Raw genomic sequence first — 9,540 nt, 5'->3', positions numbered from 1 at the left:
AAATAGGCATTATTTTTTTTTTATTTTACATTTGAGGAAATGAGGCAAACAGGTTAAGTGACTTGCCCAAGGTCACACAGCTACTAAGTATCTGAGACTAGATTCAAAGTCAGGTCTTCCCAACTCTAGGCAAAGCACTTTTAACTCCTGTACCACCTAGTTGCCTCTAATTTCAGTAGTACCATGAATTTAGATGGGAGAAAAAAATTACATCTTTATGTTATCTAAGTCTTGGTTGCTTTTGTAATCCTCTGGCTTTTATTTATGCATTTAAAAACATTATCTGGGAAGGGGTCCATAAGCTTCATGAGAATGCAAAGGAGTTTGTGACATTAAAAAAAAGGATCATAATCAATATTAGAAGAAAAAGGAAACTTTTGAGTTTCCATGAATACTCTTGCATACTAGGAGAGTCACAGCATTCTACTATTTCCTAATTGTTCCCAGCTTGTACTAGTTCCCTGTTGCTGACCACAGCAAGTCCCACTTAGGGTTTTCTTCCAAAAATCCTCAGTAGGAGGCTGTATTTTTTTTAGTGCCTCTGAAGAATCTCATTCAATAGAATCCCATCCTTAACATCTCTGAGAAGGGGTCACTTGGCCCCTTCCTGGAGACTTCCTGAAACAAGAACCCACAGTCTGTCTGTTTCAAGGCAGCTTATCCTATTCTGGCTAGTATGACTGTTAGGAAGGTTTTCTTTATATCAAGCCTAAATCTGCCCCAGTGGAACTTTACCCCATCAATCCTAGATCATCTTCTGAGACCAAGTGGTCACAGGAACATAGATCTCAAGTGGGAAGAGCCATCTTGTCCAATTTTCCCATTTTATGGTTGGGGAAACTGAGGTCCAGGATGGTAAAGAGACTTGTTCAAGGTCACAGAGCTAGTAAGCATAATTCTGTGCTTTCCTCTATTCTATATGGCTTCTCTATGCAGAATAATCTCCCTTTGGCCAAATGATGTTCCTTGTAGACAGTTTGGGACTTACCCAATCCCCATACCCCATCTTCTCTTTTCCAGTCTATGCATTTTTATTTCCTGTGATAAAGTCTCATATGGTTTCATCTCTGTTTTAGATTCCTCTCTTTTTCAAAGCCTGGCATGCTTTGGTCCCCCCCCACCCTTTTTTTTCACTTCTCCATAACATGTACTTTTTACTACAATTGAGCATGTCTTTTCCCTATCTTCTGCCAAATCTGCTTATTGTTCTTCTGGTCTGGAATGCCTTCCTCACCCCTCTCTACCTTCACAAAGTCTACCCAAGCTCTATAGTCCAATTCACCTTCTCAAGAAAAACCCTCTTTGGGGAAGCTGGGTAGCTAAATGGTTTGAGAGTCAGGCCTAGAGATAGGAGGTCCTGGGTTCAGATCTGACCTCAGATACTTCCCAGCTTTGTGACCCTGGGCAAGTCACTTAGCCCCTATTGCCTAGCCTTTACCATTCTTATGCCTTGAAACCACTACATTGTATTGATTCTAAGGCAGAAGATAAAAGTTTAAAAAAAAAAGACCCTCTTAACTACTTCTACCCCCAAACAACCACTTCTCCTTTATGCCTCAACTCCATAAAGTTTAATTCAGTTTCATAAGAGTTTGTCTCATCCCTCTAAAAGCACTATAAGTTCCCTGAAGGCAGGGATGCTTCTTCTGCTATTCTCATAGAGCCCAGTACTCACACCTTGTTCCTCCCAGTCACCACACCAAAATTGGAGTCTTTCCTGATCCTCCCAGATGCTATTGTCTACCTAAGACCTAAAAAGAATTCCTTGTGTTTACTTATATATTTGTATATTCATGTTACATGCACTATGTATAATGAATACATGCAACATGAATATGTAAATATATGCACACATATATGTGTAAATATGGATCCATATAGGCATTTCCCTATTCAATATGGTTTCTCTACACAGAATAAATCTCATCCCTTTGGCAAGTGATATTCCTTGTGGACAGTTATATAGACTTGTCCAATCCCCACACCTCATCTTCTCTTTTCCAGTCTAAGCATTTTTATCATCTGTTCTCTTGGTTTACATATATTCATGCTACCTCTCACAATAGAATGTAAGCTTCTTGAAGGCAAGTACTGCTTTTTAAAAATTTTCTTCCCTATGTATCTCTAGTTAAAGATTTTTAGAGATATAAGTTGGTTATGTGTTCTGATTCATTGGAGAAACTAGGCATGTAAATCTGGGAGATTTCTACATGCTCGTTTACCAATGGAATCACAGGGGGGATTATATAATTAGAAATTTGTTCCCTAGGAACTCTCTTTCCCAGCTTCCCATGTTCTTTCTCATGTTATATGCTAAGGTAGGGAGGATATAAGTTTTGTGTAGCTCCACCTTCTCTCTCTCTTTTTTCTCCTAATCCTAGCTGGGAGGTTAGGTGAGTGCCAGGCAGGAGAAATTTTCTCACATGTCTTTACTCAGATTTTTACTTTTGTTCTTGTATTTTTCCTACTTCAAATAATTATTAATAAATCTTATAAAATGTAATACTTGGAGTTATTGGATATTAATTTTAATCTTACACTTAGTTGTATTGTCTTTTGTCCCTGAAGAGAACCAATGACACCACAGGTGATGTCCTGATTTGCACATGAATTTGATTTAAGTGAGGCAAAGTTGTATCAAATTACCAGCCTTACTCTCTCTTCTAAATCTATCCAAGTCCATTGGCAAGACAAAAGTCAAGAAGTCTCATATCTGGCCTCAGACACTTCCTAGTTATGTGACCCTGGACAAGTCACAGAATTCTAGTTGCCTAGTCCTTACTGCTCTTCTGCCTTGGAACCAATACTTAGTATCAATTCTAGGAGTTTAAAAAAAATGTCAAGATAACTGGCAATGGCCTGGGATACAATGAATGACTTTGGCATCTTCAATGTCTGACCAAGATCTAAAGGCTCCATATCCTTCATGGTCATTAGAACAAATTGTTCTCAGACTATGGCAGTGGTTTCACACTAGTGAAACTGTTTTACCAGGTGAGCTAAACCAAGTTGAGGGTAAGGTAGAGGCCTCAAGCCCATGGGTGAATTAGAGGGATGTCTACCATAAGCATGGAAAGACCTCCTCTGGCAGAATGGGAGTATTTTGTCTTAGTGTTTCTAGCATGGAGCACCTTGCCATGCACTAAGTCAGCCCTTTGACAATTGTTTATTTATTATTAACTGACAGAATGGCCAAGGAATTGGGAGTTTAGGGGCCTTTGGGATACTTATCATCCTTGCCAATACTATAAAAGTCTCCTAGAATTGGGACCAGGTAGAAACCTTATTATCACCAACATTTTTCCAAATTTCCATTGTTCGTACATCATGTACTGATTTCTAAAGATTCTAAATCAAGTATACCACTGTGTATATTTAGCCTTCCCCCAGATCTGCCTTTATCCAGCTACAAAATCAAAACCTAATACTTTTAGGACAAAGACAACAGACATCAATTGAAGGTAAATTACAGCTGAATTTCTAGGGGATCACATTTTATAGCTAAACAAATACCAAGAGAATTAACTGAGATTTGTGTTGTTACAAGAAATGCCAGAGGAAGTTCAGTATAAAGGATTAGACAACCATTGTAACATTTTGCCAAAAAAGATTCATTTGACACTATCATAAGATTCAGGATTAAACAATCATTCAAAAAAAATTCCCATTTGGATTTTTAGCCTTGAGCCTTGCTTTATGGAAATCTTTTGATAGGCTTTAAATAAGAAGACAATAAAATATCTTCTCTTGTCATTGGAGAAAATACTATTATTGCTACAACATAACTTACCATTAGTAACTTTCCCATTGTAGGAGAAGACCTCTAGGGATGGATTTATGGAAAAAGGAAGGGTGGGCATGGATGGGTGATTATCACTTGTTATCTACATCACTGTGGGGGGAGGGACATCCACTTGGATGAGATACAAATCCATCACTGTATCAAAGTAATAACTTTCACCCTCATGCCATAGAATTTTATTTTGATCAAATATATGATTTCACTGGCAGAGGGAATTCCAGGGAAGGAAATTCCCTCCTACAAAAGCAGGTCTACACCTGCTCTGGAACACATCCACTTAGAGAGTTGCCTGGAGTACTAAGGAATTGTTACTTGCTTAGGGGTCACATAGCCTTGTTTGAGGCAGGAAGTGGGACTTACAGGGGGTTATCCCTCACTTAGCAGCACTTTCTAGATATTATGCAAAATTGCTTCTCGATAGATGTAATCACAAAAACAATAGTTTCCTCACAAAATATGTAAAGATATTTGATTTGCTTTTTATTACTGTTAAGCTGCAATGTTTGGCAATAAACCTATTAATTATTTTGACAGATTCTATACTTCAATTGCAGGTAGGGCATTCGCCATGAACCTTTCTGAGCAGAGAGAAGAAAAAGAAGCTTATTCTATTCTACCCTGTTTATTCTGTAATTTTCTCTCCCTAGCCACAGTTTAGAATTAATTAGCATTGCCAGCAACAGAGGTACGAGACTTTTTTTTTTCCAGTCAGGTTTGACTCTTTGTGACTCCATTTGGAGTTTTCTTGCAAAGATACTGGAATAGTTTGCTGCTTTCTTCTCCAGCTCATTTGACTTGGGGGGAAACTGAGGGAAACATAGTAAAGTGACTTGTTCAGGGTCCTACAGCTAGTAAGTGTCTGAGATCACATTTGAACTCAGAACTTCCTGATTTGAAGTCTGGCACTCTATCCATTGAAACACCTACTACCCAGAATGGGACTAAGCACACTTAAAAGTATAGTGGCAGGAGCATTTGGATTTAGATGATCAGGGTTTGAGTGCCAGTTCTTTTGCTTATTAGTTGTATGATCTTGGGAGGATAACTTAATCACTCTGGATCTGTTTCCTTACCTGTAAAATGGACTTGGCTTATAAAAGGGTCCATAACTGGTGATCCATGAAATTATTATTTTTTAACCTTTACTCTCTGCCTTAGAAACAAAACAGAAGGGGAAGGGCTAGGGAATTGGGTTTAAGTGACTTGCTCAGGGTCACAAAGCTAAGAAGTATCTGAGGTCAAATTTGAACCCAGGTCCTCCTTATTCCAGGCATGGTGCTCTATCTACTCTGCCACCTACCTGCCCCATGTACATTTTTTTTTAAGTTGGATAGCTGTTTTTTTTTAAATATAATTTTTATTTTATTTTTAAAAATATTTTTCCTTCTTTTTTCTGCCATCTTATAGCTCAGGAAGCCTGCTAGAAACAGGGCTTCTAGAACAGCAAAATGTCTGGAAGGTTGTCTTCTAAGGCAATTTTTGCTGGCTACAAGCGAGGCCTACAAAATCAGAGGAAACACACAGCTCTTCTCAAAACTAAAGGAGTCTATGCCCTAGATGAAACTGAATTGTAGTTAGGCAAGAGACATGCTTATGTGTACAAAGCCAAAAACAACACAGTAACTCCTGGTGGGAAACCCAACAGAACAGGAGTGATTTGGGGAAAAGTTACTAGGGCTCATGGAAATAGTGGGATGGTTTGAGCCAAATTCAGAAGCAATCTTCCTGCCAAGGCCATTGGACACAGGATCCGAGTGATGCTTTGTTCCTCAAGGATCTAGAATATGAAAACTGACTAAATAAAATTACACATTTTTTTGCAAATGTAAAAAATAAATGAAAACAATTTTCCATGGTTACATGATTTATGTTCTCTCTCTCTCCTCTTCCCTCTCTTCTCTTGAAGCTGACAAACAATTCCACTGGGATATATATGTATTTGGTTATTTTATTTTATTTTTACTTTAATGTATTTTAATATAATTGGTTTCTTTTGTAAACTTCATTATTTTATCTTATGCATTTAAAAACATTATTCTAAGGCATCATAGACTTCACCAGACTGCAAAGGGGATATATGACACAGAAAAGGTTAAAAATCCCAGGTAGCTGGTCTCTAAGGCTAATTTGAACATGAAATGCTAGAAATCCAATGAACTTTCCCCCTCTTACCGAATAATAATGCAGCTGCAGGTCATTTTATTTCTGTTTCTAATTTTTGTCTTTGTATCCTCTTGGCCTAGCTTGTAGACATGCATGTTTGAGTCAATCAATCAAAAGCATTTTTTTGAGGCCTCCTGCCACATGCCAGGCACTGTGCTAGGTCCTAGCAATACAAACACAAAAGGGAGTCGGACCCTGATCTCAAGGCTTTGTGAGATTTAAAATGGTTGAGGTCTTAAACTGTAGTGATTAAAATAGTGGAAGATATAAATTGTGATAGATATAAGAGAGGGTGAGTAAATTTGACCGTAGAAATATGTTTCACTACAGTATCTTGGTTTTTAAATCAAATATAAGGTGGTCGCCAGGGAAATATTCCCAATTATTCAAATACCCAAGTCAATTGGGTTTTATAGAGATTTTAATTAACAATACAATGAGTAATCAAAGAAAGAGAGAGAGAGTAAGAAAGGAATAAGTATGAAGGGCCTCAAGCCAATATGGCCTAGACCTGAGTCTTAAAAGAGAAATCAGTCAGTTTTTTAACACTCACCACAAGGTCTGACTAAACAAGGATACTAGTGACACCAGGCCAGCATCCTTCCTCAAAGAGTCTTCAAGCCAGAGATTGTTTCAAAGGGCCTCTCTCAAGAGCCTCCAGAGCTCCTACCCCAGAGGGACAGAACCCCTCAGAGGAGCTCCTCAAGGAACTCTCCTTCAGAATGAGAGTCAGAAATTGAGATCCCTGAATGAAATCCAAGCTCTTATTTTTAAGGGCAAAATCTCCTCTGTCACCTCCCCTAAGTCCTTACATCTACCAATCACTGTAGATGTTTCTAAAGGACCACCCATTTTGAATTCACAGCTGAGTAGTTTTAATCTCTTTAGTAAGTCAGGAAAAAAATGCTGCAGTGTCGACAAATTTCATTAAGAAAAAACCTCTGAATAAGTTATCACCCTTTTAGGTTTAAGTAGTTTACAAGTTGCCCCACCTATATGGGTACCTAGCATCCCATTGTATCAATTTTAAAAACAGGCATGACTCAAAGAACTTTCTGTCCCTTCCATAAGCATGGATCAAAGTACTTTCATTGTTTAGCAAGCCGTTTCTGTCCTAAAGCAGTCTTAAGTAGGGTGGAGCAGGGACACTCCCATAGCTAGGATCCCCCACACTCAAGTAGAGTTCTCACCATCTGCTAGGCAATTTTTTTAAGTAGAAGATTCCCCAATGGGGGAAACCCCTAACATTCATAAGTCTGAGAAATTTTGAGGTTTACAGCTTTGACATTTTAATAGGGGAGACAGCATGTGTACATATTTAGATACAGACATGTTAGAAAGACCTAAATGGCTAAAGATATAGATATATGCACAAAACATGCAACCTTATTGATTGACAACTAAAAAAAGAAGGTATTCCTCATCTAATTCCAGGCTTAAAATGAAAGAATTTTTGTGGTGTCAGAAGCGAGAACACATACCTCTAGTTCAGATTCCCTCTAGGATTTCACAGATAATGGAATAATAATAATAATAATTAAGGGACAATTTGGTTACGTGATTTATTGGCTAGACAGTTGAAAAAGCAACAGTCAAAGGGCTCTCCAGTTAGTTCAAAGGCTCCCACTCTAAAGTAAAACAAAGCAAATTATTATACAAAAAATAAATCAAATATGTCCAAAAGATCAATTAATTATAAGAAAAACAATCCACCAAGATACAATTCAGGATATAAAATTAAGTAATCTAATTTCTAATTGGAAAAAAGTTTAGGGACTTTTCAAGTCAGGAGGGAAAGGGAGACAGCATCAGCCTAGTTGGGCTGAACGAAATGAAATGAAAAGATGCTGATTAATTAGTCATTTTTGCATATGGAACAATAGATGGTTTGTATCATCTAGTTATCTGTAGATGAATAATAGAAAAACAACAAAATGGAGGCGAATACCCGTGTATTCAAGATGGAGTTGACGCTGTCAAGTTAAATTCTGATTGGTTCTGATTCTCACATTAAACTAACTGCATTTTACACATGATCTTTATTTTCTCTTAATACTGAGAATTTCTTTTTCATATTTTGCATTTTTTATATCAGGGTCCTGGATTATAAAAGCCCCAAATCCATTTCAATATATTAAGGAGAATTTCTGAGCCAGGTCTGGCTCAATCCAGTCTATAGAATTTTGCATTCTCTTTGTCCTGAGGAATGTGGACCTTTCACAGACTCTGGATATCAGGAAAGGTCTGTAATACTTTTCTGGAGTATGTGACCTGACCACCTGTGGGGGAGGGGAGGGGTGGATAGGTTGGTGGACCATCCTCTTAATTAGCTATCACCATTTAAAGATATCTGTTTATTTATTAAGCTGCCCAACCCAGCTCAAGTCATCCCTAGCCCCAAGAGAGCCATGGAGACCAATATCATTTTATTAGTTATGATGTTGGCTTAACTAATGAATCTGATATAATTAATCAACTTATATTCTTATCCCAAAAGTCAATATCTCAAGATAATTTTAATCATAAAACATATAACACAAATTTGGTCAATGATGTAATAATCAATGTGATTTCTTATTTAGATCTTAAAAACAGGTTTATACTAGCACCCTGTTAGAAACTAAGCCATATTAAATATTTTCCTCTATCCTGTGTCTCTTTTCACAATAAGAATAGTATTGTGTTTGAGTTGAGGACCATATTTGAGTATGGTCCGCAAAACTACCCTGGTAAGAGACAGCTACATCTCCTTCAAAAAACTAGCAATGAATGCCAATATCTCTCTTATAAAATGCAGAGAGAGTTGGAAGAAGGAAAGAAGGGAAGAAAAGAGAGGGGAAAAGAAAGGGAAAGAGGTAAGGTGAGAGAGACAGAGAGAGAGAGAGAGAGAGAGAGAGAGAGAGAGAGAGAGAGAGAGAGAGAGACAGAGAGAGAGAGACAGAGAGAGAATATAAATAATTAATACAAGGAAGTTTTGGGAAGAAGATATTAATTAGCATCTGAGATGACTGATCAGATTGGCCAACACAAGTGAATCTTTGTAACATGCATATGAATGTCTTAGATCTTGGTCTACCTCTTTTGTACCCAATGCCACATTCTTTTTCCTGAGACAGGGTCTAGAGCAGTGATGGGGAGTCTTTTAGAGATGGAGTGTTGAGCATACCCTGCTGCAACCCCCCCCCTTATCTCACATGGGGGATGGAGGAAACACTCCCATTGGGCTGCTGGGTGGAGGGGCCAGTGAAGTGAGGAATGTCCTCATTGAGTTTAGAGAGGGAGGGGAGTGGCCAGAGCCCTCTGCCACCCTCCAGCTCTGCCACTATTCACTGCCCACCTTACCCCCTGTGAGTTCCCATTGGACTGCTGGGCAGAGGGGCAGAGGGTTGTGAAACAATGTCATCACTTTCTCTTTCTAGTAATGTACTGGGGGGGGGGGGGTGAAGGGAGTGCCCATAAAGAGTGCTCTGTGTGCCATCTTTGGCACCTGTGCCATAAGTTTCCAATCATTGGTCTAGAGTATAGATGCTGATTTTCTGTAGAATCAAGGGTCCTGGAGTTAAGGAGCACAGGAA

At 38.4% G+C, this 9,540-nt stretch overlaps 1 protein-coding gene and 1 pseudogene across 1 annotated transcript in view; one reads left to right on the top strand and one right to left on the bottom strand.

The window, feature by feature from the left end:
* SNTB1 (syntrophin beta 1) overlaps positions 1-9,540 on the bottom strand; it is a 340,635-nt gene that overhangs the window by 123,330 nt on the left and 207,765 nt on the right. The gene's annotated exons all lie outside the window — the stretch shown is intronic.
* LOC100618704 (60S ribosomal protein L35a-like) lies at positions 5,239-5,648 on the top strand (annotated as a pseudogene).

Source organism: Monodelphis domestica, chromosome 3, assembly GCF_027887165.1.
Source record: "Monodelphis domestica isolate mMonDom1 chromosome 3, mMonDom1.pri, whole genome shotgun sequence".
NCBI classification, from domain to species: Eukaryota; Metazoa; Chordata; class Mammalia; order Didelphimorphia; family Didelphidae; genus Monodelphis; species Monodelphis domestica.
The sequence above is the reverse complement of the archived record's forward strand: the minus strand, read 5'-3'. Positions and strand labels throughout refer to the sequence as shown.